General features: G+C 38.1%; 1 long non-coding RNA gene across 1 annotated transcript in view; it reads left to right on the top strand.

Moving 5' to 3' along the window:
- LOC307176275 overlaps positions 1-27,055 on the top strand; it is a 195,992-nt gene that overhangs the window by 1,729 nt on the left and 167,208 nt on the right. Inside the window, exon 2 of the long non-coding RNA XR_013824688.1 lies at positions 7,019-7,125. This is a non-coding gene — a long non-coding RNA (uncharacterized lncRNA). The remainder of the gene's footprint in view (positions 1-7,018; positions 7,126-27,055) is intronic.

Below are 27,055 nucleotides of genomic sequence, written 5' to 3'. Positions count from 1 at the left end.
TCTGTATGACAGACTCTAGGTCCATCCACCTCACTACAAATAACTCAATTTCATTTATTTTTATGGTTGAGTAATATTCCAGTGTATGTATGTGCCACATCTTCTTTATCCATGCATTTGTCGATGGACACTTAGGTTGCTTCCATGTCCTGGCTATTGTAAATACAGCTGCAATGAACATTGTGGTACATGACTCTTTTTGAACTGTGGTTTTCTCAGGGTATATGCCCAATAGTGGGATTGCTGGGTTGTATGGTAGTTCTATTTTTAGTTTTTTAAGGAACCTCCATACTGTTCTCCATAGTGGCTGTATCAATTTACATTCCCACCAACAGTGCAGGAGGGTTCCCTTTTCTCCATGCCCTCCCCAGCATTTATTGTTTGTAGATTTTTTGATGATGGCCATTCTGACCAATGTGAGATGATATCTCATTTTAGTTTTGATTTGCATTTCTCTAATGATGAATGATGTTGAGCATTCTTTCATGTGTTTGTTGGCAGTCTGTATATCTTCTTTGGAGAAATGTCTATTTAGGTCTTCTGCCCATTTTTGGATTGGGTTGTTTGTTTTTTTGATATTGAGCTGCATGAGCTACCTGTAAATTTTGGAGATTAATCCTTTGTCAGTTGCTTCATTTGCAAATATTTTCTCCCACTCTGAGGGTTGTCTTTTCATCTTGTTTATGGTTTCCTTTGCTGTGCAAAAGCTTTGAAGTTTCATTAGGTCCCATTTGTTTATTTTTGTTTTTATTTCCATTTCTCTAGGAGATGGGTCACAAAGGATCTTGCTGTGATTTATGTCATAGAGTGTTCTGCCTATGTTTTCCTCTAAGAGTTTGATAGTGTCTGGCCTTACATTTAGGTCTTTAATCTATTTTGAGTTTATTTTTGTGTATGGTGTTAGGGAGTGTTCTAATTTCATTCTTTTACATGTAGCTGTCCAGTTTTCCCAGCACCACTTATTGAAGAGGCTGTCTTTTCTCCACTGTATATTCTTGCCTCCTTTATCAAAGATAAGGTGACCATATGTGGGTGGGTTTATCTCTGGGCTTTCTATCCTGTTCCATTGATCTATATTTCTGTTTTTGTGCCAGTACCATGCTGTCTCGATTACTGTAGCTTGTAGTGTAGTCTGAAGGCCAGGAGCCTGATTCCTCCAGCTCCGTTTTTCGTTCTCAAGATTGCTTTGGCTATTCGGGGTCTTTTGTGTTTCAATACAAATTGTGAAATTTTTGTTCTAGTTCTGTGAAAAATGCCATTGGTAGTTTGATAGGGATTGCATTGAATCTGTAGATTGCTTTGGGTAGTATAGTCATTTTCACAATGTTACTACTTCCAATCCAAGAACATGGTATATCTCTATATCTATTTGTATCATCTTTAATTTCTATGTTTCTTTGCAAAGTTTTTACTCCTTGCTAAAGCAAAGTCACAGTTTTTTAAGTGAGTTTGAGCTTATAACTTTTAATGTTATGCAGTCGTTAAAGAATACATATTCGGAAATGGACCCACTGCAAGGCTGGCTGAAAAGGATAGAGAATTATGTACAGTATACATAAAAAGAATTAAGTACAAAATTATGTATGGTATTTAAAAAAAAAAAAAGGAAGATACTTTTTGAGTGCTTGTAAGGGCCAGGCACTGTACTAGATCTTAAATTTGTAGATCGATAAAACACAGTCCCTGCCCTTAAGGAGAGGTGCCAGTGGGCCAAAATAGTAACATGTTTATTTCTAGAAGACAGAAGTGTAAGTGACTTTTATTTTCTTTAGGCTTTTCTTTATTTGTGAAGTGTGTTCACAATCTTGAAAAACATTTTATGTTTAACTGTAGACTTATCCAATTGAGTTATTTTGCCGTAAAATGATACCTCAAACGTCCTTTATGTTTTCAGAAGCTGTTGGCTGTAGCTGTCCTAGGATAGTGGTTCTCATAGTAGGTGTGGAGAGCCCCACCCACCCATTTAGAGAGTTCAGAAGGCCAAAGCTGTTTTTACAATGTTTTAAAGACATTATTTGTCTTTTTTACTCTTAATCATGCAGGAGTATATGGTAGGGTTTTCCGCTGTACAGTTGGAACGGTCGTATAACTTAGTGAATCAATATTTTCCAGTTGACCAATACACGATGTTACAAAATCACACATGGGTAAAAGATCAATTCCAACTGCAAGATAAACCAATAAATTTTAAGGTTAACAGTACAAAATGTATGGTTTCAGATTTCTCGTTGCAACTGATCTTTAAGAAACTACCATTTGTTAAGCTATGTAATATCAAAAAAGAATGTCCATATTATCTGAAATGACTATTAAAATGCTCCGTTTTCTGGGCTTCCCTGGTGGCTCAGTGGTTAAGAATCCACCTGCCAATGCAGGGGACACAGGTTTGAGCCCTGGTCTGGGAAGATCCCACATGCCGTGGAGCAACTAAGCCCATGCGCCACAACTACTGAGCCTGCGCTCTGGAGCCCGCGAGCCACAACTGCTGAAGCGCCTGCATCTGGAGCCTGAGGAGAAGCCCGCCCACTGCAACGAAGAGTAGCCCCTGCTCACTGCAACTAGAGAAAGCCTGCGTGCAGCAACGAAGACCCAACGCAGCCAAAAATAAATAAAAATTAAATAAATTTTTTAAAAAAGGGCTTCCCTGGTGGCGCAGTGGTTGAGAGTACGCCTGCTGATGCAGGGGACACGGGTTCGTGCCCTGGTCCAGGAAGATCCCACATGCCGCGGAGCGGCTGGGCCCGTGAGCCATGGCCGCTGAGCCTGCGCATCCGGAGCCTGTGCTCCGCCACGGGAGAGGCCACAACAGTGAGAGGCCTGCGTACTGCAAAAAACAACAAACAAACAAACAAAACTTCGTTTTCCAACCTCAAAAAAAAAAAGGGGGGCGGAAATCAGAAGGAATCAGGAGCAAAAATAAAAGGAAATCAGTTCTTAGTTTTTGAGTATCAAGAGCTAAACCTGTCCTTTTGGTAGCCCCTAGTTCAATGCCATGTAGCTATTTAAATTTAAATGAATTAAAATTAAACACATGAAAAGTCAGTTACTCGTTTGCACATTTCAGGTGCTCAATAGCCAGACTTGGCTAGGGAAGCTACTGTATATATAGCTCAGAATTACAGGTCATTTCCACCATGACTGGAATTAGACAACTCTGAGCTAGACCATAATATATAACAAATAAAAGCAAGCTTTCATCCTCTGGGACTTGACAGGATTTCCCTAGATGGGGGAAGGTAAAGGGGTAGAGGAGGCCTTAGAAAGGAAAGAGAAAGGTGGGTCATCTGACAGAGGTGGAGTTCACATCTAGAGGTACTCAGTACCCATTGGAGAATGCTGTCCACTGCTGGCATTTGGGAGCAGTGTGGGAGCAGAGTCTGTGTCCAGAATCCATCTGGTCTCCATTCAAGGTTTCACCATGCAAAGCCTGCCTTGAGGAGTTGTGTCAGGTATTTTGCCCGGTGGCATGAGTCATAGGAGGATTGTTGGTTCGTGTTGAGCTTCAAGGCACTGACAGGATTAATTTGAATTGTGATGCTCAGAGTGTTACGTATGATACAACGGGTAATAGTGTAAATTAAGAGGATGGTAAGCGAGTTGCTGAGTGCTGCTTTTTTTTTTTTTTTTAAATAAGAGCTAAACAAAGCCATGCTCAACTCTAGAAGATTCAGCAAGGTCACCATTAGGAATTCTCCTTCAGGTGTTCCCAGAGGGTCTCACTTAGTTGGCTAACCATTATTGTACCTGAGGGTTGTGGGAATAGAAAGTGATGATGCTGCGTGGTGGATGGATGTATCACTGGGACGGTGGTGTTCTGAAGCTCTGCTCCAATCAAGTCTCTTGAGGTGAAATGGTCCTGGATTTCAATGTGGGATTCAATATTGATCTCAGATATTTCTTTCCCACTTCCCCCTGGCTTTTCGGCTGCTTCCTGGGAGCAAGTACTTTCCTCCACAACCATAGCTCTCACTGGACAGCTCCAAATCCACAGACCCACTGCCAAAATCATGTCCCCTTTAACAACTTCCTAAAGCTGCTGTGTTCTGGGTGCCTCCATACCTCTTATATGCATCCTTACTCCTGCCCACATTTTCCTAAGTAACTGTTTTCCTAAAGTCTATTTATTTAAACCATCTGAGTGAATTCTAGTTTATTCCAGAAACCTAACACAGAAAACCCAACTAAGCCATACCAAAAGAGAGGTATGTGCTTAGCTGACACTCTAGTGACCTTAATAGAATTGTAGAGTTTTGGTGTGAGAACATTAACCCCATTAAGGAAAATGTATAAGAAACAACCTTATTAAATAAATACTTAACTATTTTTCTAGAAGTATGTTGTTGGGATGTATAGGAGACATGACTTAGCCTGGCCGGTATCCTTAAAGGATCCACTCATCTCCGATCTGAGTCCATGTGGATTGGATGGCAGTGATCCACCCCAACCCCACGAGACATGAGGACCTTACCTTGGCCACTGTGATGGGTTCAGATGGAGGCATGTGACCAAAGCTGGGACCACCAGAACCGGTCCCAGGACTTCTGTTGTATCAACTGGGAAAGGGCTCTCTATTCCTTTTAGAGGTACTAATCTGATAGAATGTGTATCTGGAATTGCTGGTGCCCATTGTTGCCTTTAAGTGGGGAGAGTCCTCTTGAAAATAAAGCCACACACAGGAAAGCAGAACTGAGGTATAGGAAGAGAGCCCTCACAGCAGTACTTGAGCACCTGAATCTGGTGATGCCTGAAACCATAGATTAACCCTTCGGATTTTCAGTACACCAGTCAGTCAATTATCTTTTCTGCTTCAGCCGGTTTGAGTCAGGCTTTCTATCATTTGCAGTGGAAAGAGTTCCGACCAATACAAAATATTAATAATTGTTACCTCTTTTTTAAGAATCCACAAGAGAAATTTTTTGGGGTTCTTACATCTAGACATGGCTTTGTCTCTTCTGAGTAAATGCTTTGTTTTATGAACACTGTGTTATCATGAAAACAATTCTGTTTTGGGCATAAAGTTCAGAACTAAATTTTGGATTTGCTTCCAGCCAGTGGATAGAGCTTTATCACATTAAAAAAAAAGTGTCAGCATTACTCTTGGCTCTATCTTATTTTTTCTACTTGTATTATTCTTCTGACCTGATTTCATCACCTATTTTTACTTTATCTTGTTTTACCTCTCTAAGCTTGTCTAATTTGTTTTTTAGCAAAGGTGGTGTATAAATAAATAAATAAGTCAAATGAGAAAATTCCATAAGGTTCTGTTTACATTTCCATTGTCAACTAAGAACATCTGTTTCTTTTGAGAAGATATCTCCTTAGTGTATTACAAACATCACTGCCTGCCTGTAAGAGATAATGTGTGTAGTCTTGCATTTCTTTGTAGGGTTGTGGCTTTACTTAATCTCTTTGCCAAAAAATTACTGTCTTGAGGGAAGAGCACAGGGTCTTATGTAGGTAGTAATATAATTTCTTCTCACAACAAAAATGTAAACAGGACATGAATACATGGATTTACTAGAAGTGGGCCACCATGTAGGGGATGTTAGGCTACATTATTGGTTTGGGCATTTATTCTGTAACATCTTAAAGTTTTTTTGTATGTTGTTTCATGAATGTAAGATTCTTTTGTCAAGGGCTGTTTCACTCTCTCTCTGTAAGGTTTCTCCAGCACGGCTGTTGTTCAGTCTCTCATCTTCTTGTTCCTTAGTCTCTGTCAGGGTCCACTGAATTGACCACTGTCAGTCATCTCTGCCTTCTGCAGGGTGCTCTGCATATTGTCACCAGGGCAGTATTTCTTCAGCACTTGGACAGGCATGTGCTGGCCAGGTCAAGTCCCTACTGTGGTTCTCTAACATCATTTAGAGATGATGTCTTCAGAATCACCAGCAATGAGGCCTCATGCTTTATCTCCCCACTTCTCCTGTTCCCAGTACCGGCTCTCCTCAGTCACACCTGTCTCCTTGCTGTTCAGAACGGAGTTTTGCTCATGCTTTCTTGCCACGTCAGTATCATCTCTCCAAGTCCTCTCTCTTTCTCTATTCATCCACATCCTACAGTTTTCAAGTTGAAATTCAGTGAAATTCTTCCTGGGAGTTATTCTCTGCACAATTCCTTCTTGTCTACAAACTGTCCTGGAGTCCCTATTCTGATTCCAGCATCACATTATGTGCAATTGCATGCATTTCTCCAAATAATAATTATGTATATATGTGTTTCTTTTATGTAGATATATTATTTCTTAAAAATAAATAAAAGCCCATTGAAGGGAAGTATTAGGCCTTTCTTTCTTTCTTATTCCCTAAATATTTAGCACAGTGCTACATACACAGTATGTATTTAATAAAAGTCAACTAAATGGACTATGAATGAGAAGATCTAAAATTTAGTTACAAGTGTGCTTTGGGTTAGCTATCAGACTACAGTTTATTCAAGATTTTACCTTTTGAGTCCTCTAATTTCTTACTTAAAACAGAAAAATAAAAGACTTCAAGGACTCTCTGAAAAGAAGAATCCCATGGGGCAGCCAAAGAAATGCATGTGAACAAGTAGGGGTGCACTTTTCTTCTTTGTCTTAGTAATGACTGAAAGGGAGCTTGTGTAAGATTGGACGAGTAATCCCAGTGCCTGTGTTCTACCCGTGGACACTAGATCCTGAAAGTTTGAACGATATTCAAACTTTCAGGATCTCGTTTGGTTAAATGTGGCCACAAGACTGAGTTCTGACAATGGGATTTGAGTGGGTCATGTGTTTCACTGCCAGCCAAGCTGAGAAAAATTCTTGTACACTTTTTTTGCTCTCTTTCCAGTGCACTGGTGGAATGGAGAGAACTTCGTGGGTGGGGAGAGGGAGAGGTGCTCTCCGCTTCTTGGGCACCAGCTGGACTGTATTTCCTAGAGTTTGGTGGGGTTAAGTGTGACTTTGAGATTGAGTTCCGGTCACTGGAATGTGGACAGAAGTCATGTGCCCAAGTTCCAGGCCTGGTGTATCAAATCGTCCCACTCTCTTTACTTACAGAATAAAAACTCCAAGGACCTAGAGGAGGGTGGAACCACAAGGTGGTAGTAGCCTAGCTGCCGAGGAACAGCATGGAACAGAGCACCCTCACCCCTCCCCATGACGAGGTAAATGAGGAGCTGAGATTTCAGGGTTTCTTTCTTTCTTTAACAGCAGCGTTACTTATCCTAAGCAATGCATGTTTTATGGGTTAACTAGAAGGATAACTACCTTAGATAATTTTCATCCCCAGCTAGCAGAGGCAACTTTTTCTACACACATGGTTACTTGACTGAACTTTGTCCCACAATCAGCAGATTTGGGTCACCTATAGTATGGAATACCCTAGGCTGGAAACTCCCTGAAGACAGGAATTAGGCCTTTCTTACTTCCACTCTATCCTTAGCACTCGACATAGTGCACGGCACATTGTAGGTGCTCAGTAAATACTTTGAGGATGAAGCAGTCACCTCAAGTGACCATGATGTAGGTGTGAATTTTCCTGGTCCCCTTCATGTCTGTGTCAGGTCATGTGTACTCAGGAACTAAGAACTGATTTAAAGACTTGATTATGACAAACTGGTAACTCTATTTTTGTTGATTTAAAGTGAGAAATTTTAATGCAAATTCGTTTTAAAAATGTTAAACAATTGTGCAGATAATAGTACTCATAGAACTGAAGTAAGAATCCATATGATTACTTGTCTTTTTTGAACAAAGTAGCATATAAAGGCTGGATATAGTCACACAGAAGACTATAGCTATTACTTCTTTAGCTGTTGTAAAGCCCTTGCTCTGGCAGCTATAAGCAGCTGTCCTTCAGTAGGGAAAGGGAGGCTTTGGGCCATCTTCACACCAGTTTAATTTTATAAAATCTTCACCTGGGTCTTGGTCACTATGGAGGATATTAGGTTTTAAGTAACCACATGACCCTCATTTTGTCCATCAGAGATTGAACTCGCAGTACAGTTAGCTGAGAGGCTTCATACCTGGTTCTTGGTTCACTAAGCTACGTTTTTAGTGGTTTCCATGGAAATAACAGTAGAAATGGCTCTATGCGTCTGAGTAGGAGCTGCCAGCTGAGCTCTGAGAAGAGTTGCATTTTACCTTGATACCCAGAGCCAGTCATCAGTGTGGAAAGCATTGCAGGATGCCACAACCTCTGGCCAGGTCCCCAAAGCTACAGTTATTTGGAGGAAATCTGATATTTTGGCTAACAGTTATGGCAATTAATTGAAAACCTTTACAGAAACAAAATTACTTAGATTGAATATCTTCTTAGACCTCCAGTTAATTGGATCAGATATTAATACTTTGATTTAATTTAGACTCATATATCTGATGTAGCAATTGGTGCATGCCTTTTATAAACATAAATTTGTCTAGATTGTTAAAAATTCTCCAATCTTTTATTTAGGGAGAAAGAAAACCTGAATATTTTGTATCTCAAGAGTTATCAATGGGAACTATATTCTCACATATTTCATGATAAATTGGGAGTATGTGTAAGAATTTTTATTAAACTCTGTAACCATGTTTAGACTCTGCTAATAACTTGCTGAGAGAATTGGCCAAACTACCTAATCTCTTGACACCGTTGTTTCCTAATTTATTACATAAAGTTTCAATGAAGTGCACATAATGAAGACTGAGCTCTATTCTGACACAAATGGTTATAAAGTTCATGACAGAGTGGCTGTTTACTAAAGTATATTAACATGTAAATGTAACTAACGTTTATTGAACAACTACTGTGAATGGTCATAAATTGGACTGTTCTTCACAAATGAATATTCTGCCTTATTCATTGTAGACATATAGCCCATATATGGCTTATCAGTTTTCAAACAAGATGGTGCAGTGTGGTAGATTCTAAAGTTATTCTACACATTTTGATGGTTTAGAAGTCACTATTTGTGTAATGTACATAGTATATTATGATAATCAATTTACAGAGTATAGCACAATGAACACACAAAATGGTAGAGATTGGATAGACAGCTTTCCTAACTCTTATTATTTTAATTTAATTTAAAAAATTATTTTTATCTACCACAAAAATAGAGCTCAGGAAAATCGTGCTGGTTATTTGACTGTTCCACTGGCTCACATCATGACTAAAAGAGAAATTAATGAACTATAAAAATAAATATAATTATATATAGGTAAATCTGATTGGTGAGAAAAAGACTCTAAAGATTTACCAATATACTTGGAGGGAAAAAAACCCTGTTCTGACCTAATGGTTAAAATATGTATATGTGAATCAGAACTGAAAAGTATACATTCACAGAGGAGTAAATGTGTATGTTAATTGAAGCTGGGGAAATCACCAAAGGCAGAACATGACCATATTATCATCTATAAAAACAGGAAATAAGGTAGTGTGAGTAGCTTGAAGGTTTATTATAGAATATGGAATTCAGACCCAGAACCCAGTAAAGTTCACTGATACTTCCCACGTCATTTGATTATCTTACCCTTCGTGTGATGCCAGTTTTGCTTTTTTTAAATTTCCATGTTAGCAATTATTTTTTTATATTTAAGTCACAGTACTCAGGATATTACAGCTTTTGATATTTGAATTTAATATCCTTACAGGACAACTGCTGAATCCATTAGTTAGCCATCTGGTTTAGGGTAGCTAGCCTGCTATTTCTCTAGGCTTTCAAATTCTTGAAATGTTTTGTGCTTATGATCATTTGCATTTTAAATGTGTGCATGCATGTTCATGTATATACTGACATCCTGCTATAATATTTCACTCTTTTAGAGCTAAATGAAATGAAAGAGTGACTTCTAAGAAGATTTAGTATATGAAATGCCAAAGCCATCTCATTACAAAGTTTTGTCCCCAACTGTATCAGTTTCTTACGGATGCTGTAACAAATTGCTGCAAACCCAGTGGCTTACAATTCTGGACAGAAGTCTGAAATCGGTTTTGTTGGACTGAAACCAAGTTGTTGGCAGGGCCATGCTCCCTCTGCCAGCTCCAGGGGAGACTTCCTTTCCTTGCCTCTTCTCGTTGCACTCTTTGCATTTCTTGGCTTGTGGCCCCTTTCTCCATCTCCAAAGCCAGCACCTCAGCATCTTGCTTCAGGCATATTGCCCTCTGTCTCACTGTAGTAAAATTTGCCTCTGCCTCTATCTTATAGAGATGCTTGTGGTTACATTTAAGATCCACTCAGGTAATCTAGGATATTCTTTCCATCTCAAGATTCTCAACTTAATCTTATCTGCAAAGTCCTTTGTGCCATATCAGATAACATTTACAGATTCTAGGAATGAGGGCCAAGATATCTTTGGGAATTATTATTCAGCTGTACAGGAAAGGATGAACTCAGCAGGTCTGGGTTGCTCAAACCCTATACATTCCCAGCGTCTTCAGAACTGACCCTAGGCTTGGCCTCTGGAAGATGACCTCTGAGTCCTTGGCGTATCCTACCTGCTAAGTTTCTTTGTATACCTGAGATCTTGGGCCACAGGAGATAGTTTGCGCTAACCATATGATTTATGGTGAGCACCTGTTTTGGCATGCCTGAGGCTGTGGACCGTACCATGTGTTTGACCTCTTGGAGGAGGGGGGCTGCAAACTGAGTAGCTAAGGCCAGTCATACAGGTACCGCATGCTATGTCTTAGACTCCCAATACAATCCCTGGACACCAAGACTCAGGTGAGATGATCGAGTTGGCAACACTTAGCATGGGTTGTCACACATTGTTAAGGGGAGAATCATATACTGTCCTTGCATGACTTCATAGGGAGAGGACAGCTGGAAGCTTGTGCTTTGTTTCTTCTGGCCTCTGCCCTCTGAGCCTTTTCTTCCTGCTGATGTTAATCTGTACCTCTTCACTGCAGTAAACTGTAACAGTGTGTACAGATTTTCTGAGTCCTGTGAGTCCCTCCAGCAAATCATGGAGCATAAGGCCGATCTTCAGGACCCTCAGTACATCAGCCTGCCATACCAAATGAGTCCAATAATAGAATTCAGGTTGATGTTAGAATGGCAGGGGGTGTCTGTATGTATAGAATACATTGTTCAAATATGATATGTGTAATACAGAAAAGACCATCTCTGGTACAATATTAATTTTAATTAAAAACGGAAACATTTCCAGCATATATGAACAAATTACTGAGAGCCATGGAAATCAGATGCAGTATCATTGTTGCTTTGGAAAGAGTGGAAAAGTAGTGAAGATATTATAGCTCTGTACACAAATTTATAAGCCCAAACTTCATATAAATTCACATAAATACCATGCATGTCTCATAAGCTTAAAAATAAAATATATTCCTATAAGCTTTTGGGAAATGGCAGATTATTGGGATCCCGTTGCAGAAACTGGAGACATTTTGGAGACTGAGGTGCCTCAGGTGGCAGAGGGTAATTTGAGTTGTTGTTAAAACATGCCACTGAAATGATATAGCATGAGAGGCCTTGGAGGTGGAGAAGCAGCTGCAGTTACAGTGTGTTGGGTCTGATATTACATGGTTTCATGTCTGCCAGGCTCTGTTTCTATGGCAGAATGTGTGCTATTCAGTGTATTCAGTATTCGGTAAACTAGAAGTTTCTGGGATATTCTTTCAGTCAATTCCTGACCACAGACTAGGAGAAAAGATTTCTTCATACATGTGCACATTTAAGATGTTTTTGCAGCAAACTGTACCAGAAATTACTATAGAATGTCATTTGGAAAAAATCAGGCTCTGCTAGAACTTGGGGCTATGGGTATAAAAAGTTTACAGAAACATTTACCAGTGAAGAAGCTCCAATACATTTATGGGAAACCTTAAATTTTTGCTGTTAGTGAAACTAATAATAAGAGGGCCAAAAAGAGGCAACCAAGCTCTTGGGGAATAAGACAGAGCAAACTTGATTACCTGAACTAGACTCGGGGAACTGGAGGTGCATCTCAGGGTGAGGTCTGAGCAGTGTTCCTCTGAGCAGGGACCTGGTTGGAGATGGGAACCTTCCATGAGCTTCCACTGAGGGGAGAATGGTCACAAAAATAAGAGCTGGAACCACTTGCAAACCCACCCCTGGTAACTGGGGGCGGGGGGGGTGCAGCATATACAGGATAGATTGAGGGGGAAAAAAATGCCAAGAGGAAGGGATTTGGCTTGAGGCTACCTTTGGTAGACCAGTCGACTGTTACTACTAAGCTTGCGTGATTATTGGAGGGACTTCTAACTGGACGCTGGAACTTTGGAAGTTTGGGATGTTGTGCCTCTTCTCTCCCCACGCCATCCCTGGGCACAGCCTGTGCTTAGCAGCCAGTGGATTTTAACGTGGAAATCTAGAAGAAGGGCGAAGTATTGGTTGTGCTTCATGCCCAGATTGATGGGGGTGAGAAGCATGAGAAAGAATCCTAGAGCAATCATGGGAGGACTTCTCTAATTTGCACAGCTAGGGAGCTGGGGTTTGGGTCTAGGATAAGCAGATTCCCAAGGGATAGGAATCTCACAGCCAATACTTAAAATCCAATAACAATGGAAAATAAAATAGCTTACAACTTAAAAAATCATATTCTGTGTATTTGAGATTAATTCTATGTTGTCTGATTGAATCCTCACAACAAGGGAATGAAAAAGTATTATTATTTCCAGTTTATGAATGCTGAACCTGAGATTCTAGATGGCAGAGCCTGAGTTCACACCACCAGAGCAGGACAAATTTGAATTCTGTGTCCTTCTCAGCATGACAAACTACTCAAAAAGCGTGGATTTTCAGTCAGTGCTGACTTAACGCTAAGTCACTGCACAGAATTTTCCACAAATTACCGTACTCACTGCCTCCGAGGGAGCACTGCATTTTATTGGTGCATCCTTTTGGCATCTAGTCACGGGTTTGCCCCATGGCTCCTCTTACACTGCTGCCTGGAGATTTATGTCTTTAAGTCTTTCTCTTTAATGAAATAGTGCTTTTCTTGAGGGTGGGAACCATGTCCTATACATTTCTGTAAGTCAGACAGTGCCTAGCCGAGTGCCGTCTGCATGGTGTTCTTACTAAATATTTGGTTATTTTTTTTCTATCATAGTGTGAGATGAAACTATCTCTGATGTTATCTTGTAAATTACATGTGGAAAACACACTTAAAATATGTGCCTTGCATGTGATTTTTCTGCAATTTCTTGGATAATGTTAGCATGTGGTAAATACTTATCTAATAAAAAGACAGTATATATACACAAATATGAAATCCGTGATGTTGGAATTCCCATATCTCTCTTGGTGATACATTGTTTGGTAAAAGGAGGTAAGTAAAAGATAGCAGTGGTTGGTTACTGTCAAGGGAGAAAGTTATCTGAGTGGCCTTTGAATTTCTAGTTTGTTAGATATTGACAGCCTCAGGGTACAAGTGAAGGATTTCTGAAGAGAATTCAAGAATGCTTACCCTGTGCTTGAGACATTATAGTAAAATCATTTGCTAACAGGATTCAGTGCCATTGAGTGGGAATTCACAGACTAAATTGAGACTTTCAGTCTTAGCTATTCTCTTAGTCGTCCTCATTTCTCAGGTGGTAGTATTTATTTTCTCTCTTCTGTTGGAAGTGCTATAGTTAACTCTCTCCATAGTAAATAAGTTAGAAGAAATTCCCTCCCTCCCTCCTTCCCTCCCTCCCTTCCTTCCTCCCTTCCTTCCTCCCTCCCTTCTTTCCTTCCTCCCTTCCTTCCTTCCTTCCTTCCTTCCTTCCTCCTTCCCTCCCTCCCTCCCTCCCTCCCTTCCTTCCTTCCTCCCTTTCTTCCTTTTATTAGGTCAGAGAAAGATGACAGAAAGAATGATAATTGTACATATATACACATGACTTTTTTAAAAAGGAAAATTGTTTACTTGAAAACATGTACAGAAATAAATGATTTTCTCCCTAACATCAAATATTGATCATTCCCGCCATGACAAATGGATAACTAGAAACTTCTGCCTTTGAAAATATGCTTTTATGTATTTGACATGAAGGAAAATATTGATTTTGTTTAAACTTTCAGAAGAGTGTTTCACTTGAGAACATTAGTGAAAGGCTGTGGTAGAAAGGGAGAAGCAGAAAAGCTGTGATATCTTTTTTTCTTCTTACCCATCATATTCTTAACAATTTTATTTTTTTTTCCACACAGCTCTCCACATTCTCACTTTCTCTCATATGGCCCCTCCAGACTTCTTAACACTTACAGATCACTTGCAAGACTAAAAATTTTCCTATCTAAACCATGCATTAAAAAAAATTTTTTTCACAGGTAAGAATAAAAGCATTCTCATTAATTTTAGTGAGTATTTAATGTATCATAGAGTTTCAGGGAATTTGTTTTTAAAACAAAGACTCTTAATAATTGCTAAATGTCAGCCTTAGTATTTTCTCTCAATTTCTTAGAACTGTTTTAGAGAGTGAGAGAAGTGAAACATGTTCTTTTTTGCTCCTTCATTTTCTAAAAGTAGGATGACCAAGTGATCATTTAAAAAGGAAGTAAAAATGGAAAATGGTCTGTGAACTACCATGCTAAAAAGAAACCTATCCAAAATAAATAAAACACCAAAAAAATCTTTTAACAAATATTGCACCAAAAAAAAAAGAAAGAAAGGAAAAAAGAATAAAGGAGTCTAAGCCAGTAAGAAATTGTTCATTCTGTGAAAATAGCACCACTGATCTTACTACTGGTTTTCTCTTTGTTCCTGAGACTTTATTTTTCAAGGCAGTGAAAGTAGCCTCAAGAGAGATTGCAGTTCAGTCTTAGCCAGGGTTGTAAACTTATGCCAGAGAGCCACTATATGTGGTAGTGGCTACATTTGATGGGAAAGAAAGCTTTTTTAAGATTAAAAAAAAAATTTCCTGATGTTCACCATCATGATGTTCCCAGCATGTCAACATCTTCCTTAAAAATATTTCTGCAAAGAAAATTTGCAAAATACAGAGAAAGAGAAAGAAGAATGTAATGCCTCATATATCCATTGTACAGATTTAACAATTTATTAACATTTAATATATTTATTCCATGTTTTAGATTTATACACCTTTATTAATCCTAAGGTTTTTCATTAAGGTGTAATTTACATACAATAAAAATTTCAGTGTTAGGTGAATAATTTTATGAGATTTGACAAATATATACAGTCACGTGACAGCCAGCAGACTCATGATATGGAACATTCTACACCCTAAAATTTTCTTATGGCCATTTCCAGCCAATTCCTTTCCTCCACCAAAACCCCAGTAAACCACTGAATTCTTTTCTTCCTCTATAGTTGTATCTTTTCTAGAATTTCACAAAAATTGAATCATAAGGTAGATAGTATTTTATGTCTGGCTTCTTTCACTTTGCGTAATGCTTTAGAGATTTATCCATGTTGTTGAACTTATAAATATTTTTTTCTTTTTATTCCTGATTAGTGTTGCATTGTATGGATATACTGAAGTTTCCCATTCTGTAGCTGATGGACATTTTGGTTATTTCCAGGTTTTTTTTTCCCCGTCTGCATGAAGTTGCTATAAGCATTTGGGTACACATCTTTGTGTAGATTTTTTTTTCATGTCTCTTGGCTAATCACCTAGAAGTAGAATTTTGGTCATACTGTGTGTATTTAATTTTATAGAAAATTGTGAAACTCCTTCCAAGTGGCTGTACCATTTTGCATTCCCATCAGTCATGAATGAGAGTTCCAGGTGCTCCACATCCTCACCAGTACTTGATTATGTTAATCTTTTAAATTTTAGCCATTTTGGTGAATGTGTAGTGGTATCTTAATTTGCATTACTCTAATGACTAATTATATTGAACACCTTTTTACATGATTATTTGCCCCTTGTATACCGTATTTTATGCGGTGTCTTTCTGAGTCTTTGCTCATTTAAGAAATTTAGTTGTTTGTAATCCTATTATTGAGTTTTAAGTGCTGTTTATATAATTCTGGCAGTGTGTCCTTTATTGGATGTGGATTTTGAAAATATTTTCTCCCAGTCTGTGGCTTGTATTTTCATTTTCTTAACTGTCAGTTTTGAAGAGCAGAAGTTTTTAATTATGATAAATTCCAAATTATCAAATTTTTTGTAGTTGATGCTTTCTGATAGTAAAGAAAGTTTTTAAAAAAATATTTATTTATTTTTGGTTGCGTCAGGTCTTAGCTGTGGCACGTGGCACCTTTCATTGCAGCACGTGGGCTGATAGTAAAGAAATTTTGGCTAAGCCAAGATCAGCAAGATTTTTCTCCTGTGTTTTCTTTATGAAGTTTTATAATTTTCCATTTCAAGTTATGTAAATGATATTAGATGAATGTCTAATATCTTTTAAAATTTGCATCTGATAATCAAATTGTTCTAGCACTGTTTGTTGGAAAAAACTATCATTTCCCCATAATTTTTTTTTAATATTTATTTATTTTTGGCTGCATTGGGTCTTTGTTGCTGCTTGTGGGCTTCAGTAGTTGTGACTCGTGGGCTTGAGACCGCAGGCTCAGTAGTTGTGGCGTTCGGGCTTAGTTTCTCCGCAGCATGTGGGATCTTCCCGGACCAGGGCTCGAATCTGTGTCCCCAGCATTGACAGGTGGATTCCTAACCACTGCGCCACCAGGGAAGCCTCCCGTAAATTATTTTGGTATCTTTTTCAAAATCAATTTACTTGTAGGACTATTTATGGACTTTCTAGTCTGTTCCATTGTTTATGACTATCCTTTATGGCAATACTACAACTGTTGTGATTACTATGGTTCTATAATATGTCTTGAAATAATGTAGTGTAAGTCCTCAATGTTGTTCTTCTTCAAAATCACTTGGCTACTCTAGGTCCTTTGCATTTGCATATAAATTTTTACAATCAGCTTGTCAATTTCTAAAAAAAAAGTCTGCTGGGATTTTGATTGGTATTGTGGTGATCAATTTGGATAGGTTTGACATTTTAACATACTGAGTCTTGTGATTCTTGAAAAGGTATTTCTCTGCATTTACATGGGCTTCCTTAATCTTGCCAGCAATGTTTTGTAGTATTCAGTGGAGAAGTATAGCACATATTTTGCTAAATTTATACTTTACTATATCATAATTTTTTATTCAATGTAAATAGTACTATTTTTACTTTAATTTCCAATTTTTTATTGCTAGTGTATTGAAATACAAGTAATGTTTGTATATTGTATCTTCTGACATTGCTAAATGCACTTATTGGTTTTAGTAGTAGATTACTTAAGACTTTTCACAGTGAGAATCTGTGCACAGAGAAATTAATTTATTTAATACGTACAGACTTTTAAAGTTGTCTACTTTTTCTTGAGAGAGCTTTGATAATTTATTATTTTTAAGGAATGTATTCATTTAATCTGTTTGGATAAATTTGTTGGCATAAAGTTATACATACTATTTCCTTATTATCCTTTTAATGTCTGTAAGATCTGAAGTGATATTTCCCCTCTCTGTTGGTAATTTGTTTCTTCTCTTCTTGATCAGTTCAGCTAGATTATCAACTTTATTGATATTTGAAAAGAACCACTTTTGGCTTCATTGATGTTTCTCTGTTGTTTTTTCTATATTCTATTTCACTGATTTATGTTCTTATCTTTTTATTCTTCTACTTAGTCTAGATATGATTTGCTCTTCTTTTGCTAGGTTTTGAAGATTAAAGTTTAGATTATTGATTTGAGAACTTTGTGCCTTTCTAATATAAGCATGTAATGTTTTCCCTCTAAATAATCATTTTTCTACACATCACAGCAAATTCTCATTTAGTTAAATTTTTTCTAATTTTTTTTGTGTGTGTTTGTTTCTGACCCATTGGTTTTTTGGAATAGAGTTGCTTAATTTTCAGATATTTGAAGTTTTTCTAAAAATTTTATTTTTGCTAATTTTAATTTAATTCTTTTGTGTTCCGAAGACATACTCTGTAAGTTTTCAATCTTTTGAAATCTGTCGAGACCTGTTTTAAGGCCCATCATGTGTTCCATCTTGGTGAATGCTTTATGTGCACTTCAAAAAGGTGTGTGTTCTGCAGTTTCTGGGTTTAGTTTTCTAAAAATGTCAATTAGGTGAAGATAGTGGTTAGTATCATTCAGGCCTTCTATCAGAAATACTGATATTCTTGTCTAGTTTTTTTTTTTTTTTGCAGTACGCGGGCCTCTCACTGTTGTGACCTCTCCCGTTGTGGAGCACAGGCTCCGGACGCGCAGGCTCAGCGGCCATGGCTCAGGGCCCAGCCGCTCTGCCGCATGTGGGATCTTCCCGGACCGGGGCACGAACTCGTGTCCCCTGCATCGGCAGGCGGACTCTCAACCACTGTGCCACCAGGGAAGCCCTCTTGTCTAGTTTTTAAAAATAAATTGCAGAAAAGATGCGTGTTAAAGTCTTAATGATGGTTGTGGATTTGTCTGTTTTTTCCCCTTAGGTCCATTACTTCATATATTTTGAAGTTCTTTTGTAAGGCACATACATATTTATAATTGTTATCTTTTCCTGATATATTGAACCTTTTATCATTGTCCACAGTGGTACTCTTTGTTTTGGTGTCTATTTTGTTTGATTTTATATAGCCACTCCAGCTTTCTTTTTGCATTATATATCTTTTTCTAGTTTTTCACTTTCTTTTATTGAATGAAAGATTCTTTAAATTCTGTAATGCTTTATAATTTTCAAAAGTTTCACACACATGATTTCATATAATCCCATAATAATCCGTTTTTTAAAAAAAGTTTTTCAGTTTTTCACTTTTAATGTGTTTATATTTCAAGTGCATATTTTATAGAGAACATATAGTTGGGTTTTACTATTATATCTGGTTGGGCAATCTCTGCCTTTTAAAAAATATTTATTTATTTATTTGCCATGCTGCATAGTGGTATGCAGAATTCCCAACCAGGGATTGAACCTGTGCCCCCTGCAGTGGAAGCATGGAGTCTTAACCACTGGACCACCAGGGAAGTCCCAATTTCTCCCTTTTGATTGGAGTATCTGGTCTGTTCCCATTGAAAGTAATTATTGACGTGGTAGCTTTAGGTCTGCCGTTTTTGCTATTTGTTTTTTATTGGTCTTACTTGTATCAACATTTTGTTCTCTATTCTTTCTTTTCTGTTTTCTTCTGTGGTAATCAGGTATTTTCTAGTTTTCCATTTTAATTTTTTGATTGACTTTTTGCTTTGTCTTTCTGTATTACTTTTTTTTAGTGGTTGCTCTAAGGTTTACAACATACATCTTAAAATTAGCCCCGATCAATTCAGAATTAATATTTGAATTACTTCAGGTAAAATATAGCAACTTTGAAACAGTGTATTTTTGTTTGCCAACTCCCAGTGCTATTTTTATCATATATGACTCATGTATGTATGTCATATATTTATACATAAATATAAAATGTAACTATATGTACGAAGTATATATATATTTGTATTTACCACATATTTACTTCTGGGGGTCTTCATCCTGTTGATATCAGTAGCTGCAGTTTAATAGCATTCTCCTTCAGACTTCTAGTGACTCTTTTCTCTTAGGGATAAATCCATTTCATTTTTGTTTATTTGAAAATGTTTTTATTTTCTTTCAGTTTGAAGAATAGCTTTGCTGGATATAGAATTCTTGATTAACATTTTTTTTCTTCTGCACTTTGAACATTTTATTTCAATTTTTTCTGACTCCTATAGTTTCTGGTAAGAAGTTAGTCATTAGTTATATTGTGGCTTTCCTGTGTGTAATGTATTTTTTCTGGCTGCTTTGAAGAATTGCAGTTTTTCTTTGACTAATGGCAGTTTGACTATGATGTACCTAGGGATGATTTTCTCTTCATTTATTCTGACTGAGATTCATTGAGATTTTTAGTTCTATAAATTAATGTTTCCCAACAAATTTGGAAAGTTCTCAGACATTTCCTAAAAAAAATTTTCTTTCCCTCTCTCTCTCTCCTTCTGGCACTCCCATTACACGTGCTTAGATCACTTCATAATGTTACCAGAGTTTTCTGAGGTATTGCTACTTCTTTATTTAATGTTTTTTTGCGTCTTTTTCAGCTAGGACAGTTTCTATGGATCTATCTTCAAGTCCACTGATTATATCCTCTCATTTCCTGTCTGCTTTTCAGCCCATTTAGCCCTTTGTAATTTTAGTTATTTACATTTCAGCTCTATGATATCCTTTTCAAAAAATAATTTCCACTTTTCTCTTGAGATATCTTATCAATTATTGCTAGCAAACTTTCTTATAATTATTCCAACATATTTTCTGTTAATTCTTTGAATATATTTGTAGTAACTTTTTTGATGTCTTTACCTGCTAAATTCAACATCTGGCCCAAATTGGAGTCACATTCTGACTACCTTTTTTCCTGAATATAGGTCACAGTTTTCATTCTTTGCATGAGTACTAATTTCTCACTGAAACTAGATATTATAGAAAATGTAATGAACTCTGGCTTCTGTCATGTTCTCCTGTGTATTATTGGGTTTTTGTTCTAGTAGGTGATCACCTTGTCTGGATTCAAACTGTAGACTTTGTCTCTTCTGTCAACAGCTGTTATTCGTTGTTGTTTTTTTTTGCGGTACGCGGGCCTCTCACTGTTGTGGCCTCTCCCGTTGCGGAGCACAGGCGCCGGACGCGCAGGCTCAGCGGCCATGGCTCACGGGCCCAGCCGCTCCGTGGCATGTGGGATCTTCCCGGACCAGGGCACGAACCCGTGTCCCCTGCATTGGCAGGCAGACTCTCAACCACTGCGCCACCAGGGAAGCCCTGTTATTTGTTTTTAAGGCTTCCAAACGCAGCCTTTTTACCTGTCCCTTGTAGTTATCCCCATAGCTATAAAATGTGGCAGCCAGCCAAGAAAATCCTTTTTGAGGTGCAGCTCACCCTCTCTGTGCTGCCTTGCCTCTGTGATTTTTTCCTGTCTATGACCCCTGTCTCCCCAGTTTCTACCTGATTCAGGCTCTATTGTCGCATTCTTCTGACTGATGCGGATTCAGCTTTCTTCAGCTGAACCACTCGTAGTTGGGGAATGCCCTCAGTAAGATAAGCACCAAGTTTAGAGTTCTGGTTCTATTTAAATTTCAAAAATATTTTTTTCTCTAGTCTCTGAATACTTTTCCCACCTGAGCTCAGTCTGTGGCACCTTTAGCTAAAACAGGCTGTTGTGTTTCCCACGGCAGTTCAACAGCCATAGCTGTGGAGGTTGGTTAGAGCCATGGATCGAATAGCCACAGACTCAAAATTCTTAACTTTTCCAGCTACAGTTTTTTCACAGTCAAACTTTCCTGTTGCTTTTGCTTGTGTTTAGATGCTTTCTAAGATTTTTTTAATCAACCAAATTTAAATTTTAGCCAGTATTTTGTAGTCGTTATCTGTGGGGGTCACATTGTCATCTCACCTCTCCACCATTACTGGAAGTTGAGCCCCATCTTCATAAAGATATTTTAAAATAAATTATAGACATGTCATTTTACATCTAAATATTTCATGTGCAGCCCACAAAAATAAAGACGTTTCTTAAAGTATTCACCGTAACATTATTGTATTTAACAAAATTAACATGAGTCCTTATTATCTTTTAATACTGGTTCACATTTACATTTCTCCGTTTGTCCCCAAAATGGCTTTTATGGTTGGTAAACCAGAATTCAAAAAGACCCACAGACTCTAGTCGTTGTATCTTTTAAGTGTCTTATTTGGAATTTTCTTCTCCATAATTCTTTTTTTTTTTTTTTAATTTTTGTTTTTGACCATGCCATGTGTTATGTGTTATGCCACGTATTACCTTAGTTCCCTGACCAGGGATCGAACCTGCACCCCCTGCAGTGGGTGTGTGGAGTCTTAACCACTGGACCTCCAGGGAAGTCCCCCTTCTCCCTAATTCTTAAATGACATTGAGTCATTGAAAAAATAAAACAGGCTATTTTGTGGAGTGTCCCATATTCTGGATTTGTCTGATGTTAACTTGTTCTATCTCTTGTATTTCCTATAAACTTAAAGTTAGAACTAATGTCTTGGTTAGAGTTAAATTAAACATTCTTGGTAAAATATATCCCAAGTGATGATGTATCTTTCATGATTCATACTGTTAGGATTTATATAGCTCCTGGTTATTCCGCTATTAGATGGATTATTGGGTTCAGGTGGTCTTCAGTCTCCTTTCTTCCAGATCATTTTTTCAGATTACTTGATTAGCCAACTTGGAAATCACTATACCACCTAGAATCACTTAGTGATTCTAAATATTCATATTAGGATATTCTATATTCTAATATTCTAAATATTCGAATACTCTAAATATTCATATTAGAATATTTCTACCCTCCAACTCTTAATTCATGTCATCATCAAAATGAAATTATCCATAAATTCTTCCTAGCTCAGAGTGAATCCGCAAAATTAAAAGACATCTAAATTGAAATAAATTATCCCAGTGAGTCATCTAAGGTGAATACATACTGCCAAGTATCCTCCGCTTTCTATATATCTGTCTCCTCTGTAGCTATGCTTCATGAGTCTCTGGCTTCTAAGAAGATAGCCATTGTTTTGCTGATAACTTACCATTCATTTGTTTATTTGATTAATGTAAAAAGCTACAGTGAAAAACATTTTTTTTTTTTTTTCCGGTACACGGGCCTCTCACTGTTGTGGCCTCTCCCGTTGCGGAGCACAGGCTCCGGACGCGCAGGCTCAGTGGCCATGGCTCACGGGCCCAGCCGCTCCGCGGCATGTGGGATCTCCCCGGACCGGGGCACGAACCCATCTCCCCTGCATCGGCAGGCGGACTCTCAACTACTGTGCCACCAGGGAAGCCCCAGTGAAAAATTTTAGGACAATTAAAAATACCCATATAGGTGATTAACAGATATACACTACTATATATAAAACAGGTAGACAACAAGGACTTAATGCATAGCACAGGGAACTGTATTCAATATCTTGTAATAGCCTGTAATGGAAAAGAATCTGAGAAATATTATATGTATATAAAACTGAATCACTTTGCTATACATCTGAAACTTATACAGTATTGTAAATCAACTATACTTCAATAAAAATAAAATTCCCATATAGGACTGGAGTTACTGATACTGATTCTGTTGACCTGGTATTCATAATGTGTTGAATGCCTGAATCAGAGAAAACTTTTTTACGTTATGAAGCTCAAGTCAGTTCCTATATATTAGATTATATCAACTTGATTAAATTTCCTTTCATGTATCTCAACTGGCAGTCATTTCCATGGGCAAAATGAAGACCTTTGAATTATCTTCTTATTTGATTAGGACATGCTGTATTTTTTTAACCTCTTTCTATCTCTTTTCTAAATCAAGATTTAGTTATGTTAATTAGAACTGGTAGGCCCTACAGCCAAATTTTAAATCAAGCCAGTGGTCTCATTTTTTGAAATAGTGTGGACGTTTGTATGGGGAAATCTTCCTTTATTACCATTCACTGTGGTAGAAAGAAGCAGAGCAATTACTACTGCAGAGTAATTTAATACTGTTTTATTAACACGGCCTTTCATCTTGGTAAGGAGTTCTGGGATTCATGAGGATGTCCATTTTCTGTGAAATACTATCCCATTTAAATAGATTAATCCACAATCTATGGTTATAAAAACATTAAAAAAATAAAGAACTAAAATCTGAGTAGAGAATAAAATGTAAGAATCAATTAACTTGCATCCTTTTAAAAAATTATTATACTATTATCTTTAATAATTAGATACACTTTTCCTATTTCTTACCTGAGCTATTGTTCTTTTTTATGCCAGGTACTTGACACTTTAGACTAGAGAAGAATTAAATTTGGAATTAATACTTGACTAATGGTCCAAAATAATTTAGAGTTTAAATCATTCCGATAAAATAAATTGTAGAAATGGTTGTTTGTTTTTATGTGGTGGATGGCTCTTCTGGCAGACATTATTTGGTGTTTCAGTTACAGTTTACTTTCTCTGCCCAGTAAGTTTCCTGGAGAAATGGTGTTGTAGGCATTTTAGAGAACTTATATGAAAGAAAATTTTTTATGTAATACTTCCCGTGCAGAAGCAACATTTAAACATAAACTTTTCTCATAATACTTCTTTCTTTTAATAACAACTATTACTTTTCCCAAGGAGAAGTGAGAAATTAAATCACAGAGAAATGAAAGGATTGTTTAAGACCAGATAGTCTTTAATTCAATTGAGTATTCATTTTATTCTTCATATCTGAGTACTCCTTCATTCCTCCAGATCAGAGGATTTGTGTTATGTTGTTTTCTGTATGTATTCTGCATGCCTGTATTGCCGTAAGTATGGAATAAATTTGCTCTGTGACATTAAAGACATTAAAAAAAGACACATCTTTTTTTTTTTTGATTTTCAAATGAAACTTAGCTCAGGATCCAGTTAACTAACTATAATGTTTTCTGGGCGCAGGGTCATATTCTTCTTCTCAGCCTCTGATTTCCCCACATTAGGAGGAAGTAGATCTCAGCTTCAATCTGGGAGTCCCACTTTAATCCTTTCCCTGCTACCTGCAGTGGATTGTCAGGAAGTAGGGTGGAGCCAATCCCACCTTGACCTGCTGAACATTACTAATGGGCATTTAGGCTTTTTTTCATTCCCTCCACCCAGGAGTCCTAGCCTACTGGTGGTAACAGTGGAGATGAGGGTCAGGAAGCCTTTTTTGGTTGGATCAGGAGAGCCTCACTTGTTTTTCAAGACCCCTAAACTATACTTTAAATTTCACGTTGAAATTGAGTCCCCCCAACACTGAGTTCCCCTGCTGAGTTTATGATTAACCTCTCTATCCAAAACTTTATTCCCATTCTTGTCATGCCCCTGTTCCCCTCAGGATTGAGTGGTATCAAAGAAAAGGGGGGGCTGAAACCCAGCAGGACCCTGTAGGGCCCTCCCAGGTACAGAAGCCCCTTTGTGCCCCCCATTTCTTGTTTGTAAAGAAAAAGGCTTTAGTCTCCTAGGCTCTCGTCTCTTCCTGCCTGCCTGCCATTGTCTGAAAGCTTGTGCTTCCTCTTCTGTTTTTGCTCAGTCATGAGCATCTTTGCCAAGGCTGCCAAACTCTAGTACTTATTGTCTAGACGCCTTAGGTACACACACAGGGATCCTTCTTAGATTTATTACATGCCCCAGAAGGGCTGTGTACACAGGTCAGAGTCCTCCTTGGGAGACCCTGTCCTCCACTGTTTGGGGAGTACAGATCTTCTCTACTTCCTTCATTTCTGCAGCTCTACTCAGAGTAGAGCTTGTATTAAACCTTGTGTAATGCTGTTAGGAAATTAGTTTTGAGAACAATTCTTTTCTTTTTTTGGCTGCACCACGCGGCTTGTGGGATCTTAGTTTCTCGGCCAGGGATCGAACTCGGGTCCATGGCGGTGAAAGCCTGAGTCTTAACTGCTGGACCGCCAGGGAATTCTTGAGAACAATTCTTAATTATCTGGGAAACCAACACTTCCAGGACACAAAACCCAGGTTTTCTTGTCAGTGCCCGTATGGGGAAAATGTAATCTACCTATCCTCTTTCTGTGGCTTATTTTTTATTGATGTTACTGTTCTGTAATGCTTTTCCCTTCCTGTATCCTTTCTCATTTTCTTCTCAACTCATTTTCTTTCTTCTGTCTTCCCCTTCTGCTTTTTCTCCAAAGAAAGCAGTTACGGGCACAGCAAATCTAAATCAGTGAAAGGAATGGGAACATTATCTATGTGACATCTCTCTTGATTCAAGTGGGAGTTATGCCCATTTTCCAGGGAGAAAAAAAGTTGTATGTGTTCAGATGGGACCCCAAAACCACTTATTGAAAAGTACAAATTATAATAGTTGAAAAATTTATAATGCCAGGACAATGGTATGTTTCTTTCCTTTTGGCAAATTCATTTTGTTTCTGTTTTTCAGCTTATAACAAAACATTGCCTGAACCTTGAAGTAAAGATAAGCTTTGTCTTATCTCCCTGGGTGAAGGAGACAGCTAGGGAGAGCAATACATATCTTAGTGGAAATATTTTGCCATGGGAGGTGTGGCTACCCTCATTTCTCAGAACATTTAAAAAAAAAAGAAAAAACCTTTCGGATCACAGTGAAGGAGCAGGATTGAGATTCATCCATAAAAATAGGATGGAAAAATCCCTGGCACAGCTTCCAAGGCTGGAAAATCACAAATTTACATTTTCCTTATCCACAAAAGGTCAGGAAGTTTGTTTATTCCCTGGATAATTGGTGCCCATCCTCTCAGACATTTCCCAAACCTGCCTATCTTTTAGGCTGCCCTTCCTGCGCTAGTTTTCAACCCCCCAAACATCCCACCTCCCTCCCCATGCCCCCAGGCCTCTGGGGAGTGTTGCTGAGGTCATGAAGGCTTGCCTTCCGTCCTCTCCTTTCCCTCCTTTCCACTGGCACTCAGGGGGTCCTACTTGCTGTAAGTGTCGACTGATTTTCCCAAGGGCATGCCGTGGGGGTGAAGTCAGTTCTCCAGGTTTCGTGAAAAAGGTCATGGGCTCTGAGCCAAGCTCTACCCCAAACTTGGCAAATGGTCAGCCGATCAGTGGTCCGCATCGGGGGACATGCCTCCCCACACTGTGTGTGGGCAGAGCTCTGTTATGATCTCTGTACAAATGATTTACATGCCTCTTAGAATCAGATATTTCATGTCTTTTGTCTCATAATAATAGGTTTAAACGATTGAGGGACAGGGGAGAAGTCAAGGTGACCATTTCAGATGGTCATTACCTTGTTCATAAAAGAACCCTATACGTTTGCCAGTATTATTACAGGCTAGTTAGTTTAAGCCATCGCCGCCCCTCTGCGGTGCCTGGGGTGAAGGACAATATTCCCTCCCTCTCTGACCCTTGTACGGCTGCTTTCACAGAACACTGATGAATTAGTTTAGGAGAGGTAAATAAGAAGGACATTCGAAGTATCCCACAGCTGAAGCAGTTTCCCTAGAAGAGAGCAAAGAGCTTATTTAGGAAGCTGTTTGGTTTTTGTGAAAATCCTCTTTTTATATGTTCATTACGAAAAGAGGAGTTAGAATTGAATGTTCTGGAATGAAAGAGTCTAGTTGCTTGCAGAAAGGGCTCAGGAAAATTAAAGATGCAACATTTTCACCCCTGAGTGCAGGATAATATTAGCTAA

Source organism: Stenella coeruleoalba (assembly GCF_951394435.1).
Source record: "Stenella coeruleoalba genome assembly, chromosome: 17".
Classification (NCBI taxonomy): Eukaryota; Metazoa; Chordata; class Mammalia; order Artiodactyla; family Delphinidae; genus Stenella; species Stenella coeruleoalba.
The sequence above is the reverse complement of the archived record's forward strand: the minus strand, read 5'-3'. Positions and strand labels throughout refer to the sequence as shown.